Source organism: Arachis ipaensis, chromosome B08, assembly GCF_000816755.2.
Source record: "Arachis ipaensis cultivar K30076 chromosome B08, Araip1.1, whole genome shotgun sequence".
Taxonomy (NCBI): Eukaryota; Viridiplantae; Streptophyta; class Magnoliopsida; order Fabales; family Fabaceae; genus Arachis; species Arachis ipaensis.
The window spans coordinates 103,042,114-103,045,535 of record NC_029792.2 but is presented as its reverse complement, the minus strand read 5'-3'; positions in this window follow the sequence as shown (position 1 = coordinate 103,045,535).

The following is a 3,422-nucleotide window of genomic DNA, read 5'->3' as shown; positions in this document are numbered from 1 at the left end:
AGAATTTTCTTAATTATAACTTTGAATATACACACATAACAATTCTCTCACACTAATACATATTCAAAATAAATATCATCACACATAACAATTCTCTCACACTAATACATATTCAAAATAAATATCATCTTAAATATTTAAATCTAATCTCTCACACTAATGCATGTTTTATAGAAGATCTTTCTTCAAATATCTTTTCTTTTGTCTTTATTTCCTGCAATTCAAAAAAAAATATAGCATGAAGTAACAACTAAAATATGTTTTTTCCAGCATTTTAAATAATAGAAAAGAAACCAATCAACTAAATAGACTCTAAAAACTAGAAAAATAAGGACAAAGCTGTTTTTTTTTTCCAATTTGTACTTATTATAATGAGAGAAAGCAAAATTACTTTGCAAAAAGTACCATTTATTATTCCAATCCACAAACCTTTAACTCTCAACTGCACACAAAAACCCAATATAATAGCAACTGAAATTCCCAAAATATAATAAGCTCCAAGGTTCACATATGTTCCTAACTTTTACCAACCACATCCTATAGCAATACCTATATATTAACATGACTAAGTGTTACACTTCATAGAAAGACATAAATTCTACATTAAATAATAATGCTAAGAGAAAAAAAATTACCAACCTAAATAGAGAAGTGGGAGAGATCCAATCGAATGAGCATTATGATCATGAAACGCTCAATTCCTGAGGCATTTTGGGCTCAATTACTGAGAATTAAGATGTCGAACAGTTCCTGAAAGATAATGAAAAATTCTTTACTAAGAATGAAAAGGCGGAAGCAAGTAGTCTTTTGAGCAAACTTGTCTCCATGAGTTATAAAGGTGAAGAGAACATAAGAGAGTACATTATGGAAATGTCTAATCTTGCTTCAAAAATTGAAAGCACTAAAGTAGAGTTATCTGAAGATTTACTCGTACATTTGGTCCTTAAATGAGCTTATATCTCACTGTGTGCAAGAAGAAGAGAGGCTACAGCAAGATAAGACTGAAAGTGCTCACATGGCTTCATCTTCTTAGTATAAAAGAAAGGATGATACTACTACGATGTGCTTCTCAACAGACTGGGGGTCTTTTTTTAATATTATTTTTATTAATAGTTAAGGGTAATTTGGTCAAAAAAATATAATTGAAGTAGAAAAGGACGATTTTATAATGTTTTGTAATGTTGAGGATGATTTTAATAAGAAAAAAAGGTCGGAGACGATTTTGATTTTGACCTCAAACCTTAGGGCGAAAAAAGTACTTATCCCTTAATTTATTTACTTATTCTAGTTACCACTTTTCACCGTTTTACTTCTAACTTTTACTAAAGCTTTTATTTAGACCCAAAACTTTATTGTAATTATAATCTTGACCAATTAATTTATATAATTACTAATTTATTCTTGATGACACTAAGTTCAGAATTTTACTTATCTTTCCATTAAATTATATTTTTAATCCTCTTTTTATCCAAAAATGACCATAACACCCTTCTTACTCTTACACCTTTGTTCCATAAGATTAAAATCAGTTTTCTAACCTCTTTTTAACCTTTATACACGTGACTTTCATGATCATTTAGTGGCTGAATTTTCAGGAGTGTAATTTTTCATTTTTATCCACTTTTAATGACTTTTAAGGCTTGAAACTTAAACCCCAAGTGCTCCATATAATTTTCGACTTTCCCTTACATTTTTCAGAGGCAAATAAGCTTCATATACCACTCAAATAACAGTCCAAAAATAGAGAAGCATCACTGAATTTCCAGAATTAAGAATCAAGCACAAAATCACCACAAAGTGGCTCATATGAACACTGAAAACAAGCACAAACATACTCTAACTAATCCTAACCCTTACCTCTTATGTAATTCATTTATTAAACCTTTCAAATACTAAAAAACATGCACACAAGGGCAGAAGCACAGCTGATGATGGTGCAACTTCGTTTTTTTGGCCGAAAGTGTCGGAAAAACGTCGAAATTCAATTACTTTGAGTTCGAATCTCTCTAACTCCTTAGGCATGCTCCATGGGTGCTTCAAAAGGAGTTCTTTATACATGGAGTAGAGTAGGAATTTATCATAGCTACTGTTTTAAAAATAGAAAAGGAAAGGAGAAAGAACAAGAGTTTACCTAGCCGAAATTTCGGTATAAACGCAAGGATTAGCGAAAACGGGCAAGAATTTGTGTTTGAATGGTTTGAGTCCTTGAAAAACACATGAAGAACAATGAAAGAAGAGTTTAAATAGGGGTTGGGGTGCAGAGAATAGGTGCAAGAATTTTTTCTCTTCCTCTCTCAAGAATTCGGTCAAAAGAGTGTAAAAATGTGTAAAGTGTTTTGTGAATTTTGTGGCTAGTGCTTCCTTAAATAAAAAACTAAAGTCTTGCTAAATTTATAATGGTAAAAGTGGCTAAAATTTTCGTGGTCAAGGGCTGGGCTTCAATGAATAAGGGGCGTGAAAACGAGGAAGCTTGGTCAGCGCTTACATATCGAACTTATCCACAGTTAATCGCAGTTAGTTACTCGAGGTTAAAACTATAGCAGAGAGGGGTGAAAGGCTGAGATAGTCTCGGCCCAGAGGCTGAGAACGAGAGACAAGTTACTTGGGTAGCAAGTAAGAAGATTTGGGGTCTCTAGGAGTCGTTTGCGAAATACTAGTCAGAAATTCGGTTCGAGTAACTTTTTTCGTGCAGTAAAATAATTAATGGCTAATATTTATTCTTAAAAGAGTAGATCATGAATGGATGGCTAACATAAATCTTGAGGCACATATAGTTGGGTAGAAATTATTTTGACCACTGATTTCGAGATTTTCGGTTACTAGAGTTTTTCTCGACGCACGCAATACCATCACTAAAAGTGAATTCCTGGCTCCAAAAGTCTCTAGTGAGAAAAATAAACCAATGGTAAGCTAATCTTTATTATTTATTAGGCAAACTTGAATTAGGGGGAATTAATTACCCTCATAAAGTCAATTTTGACCTTATTAACGGCCTTTTTCTTTTTAAGTTTCTTTTTTTTATTTTGAATTTTTTTTACCATTGGGTTAGCCTCACTATTTTTTATTGGACCGTGATTCAAAATTTTGTGAAATAAAATTTTTAAATAGCCAAAAAAATCTGTTTACCGAAAACTGGGTTCTTACACTCTTCAACAACTTCAACCTCATTCTCACCCAGAGGTCTTTTATCAGAAATGCAACCATTGTTTCCAATTCTAGCAAGATGCTCATCGACCCAAACAAAAAACTTGCAATGCGGTTGCTTTTAGGGGTGACAAAACGGGTCGAACCCGTCGGGCCGATCCGCCGAACCCACTAAAAAAGGCGAATCGGGCTAGATTTTAGAACCTGCCAAATTAAAAAATCCACCAAACCCGCACCGCCAAATTTGTGGGTTTTGACGGGGCGGGGTGGGTCGGCCC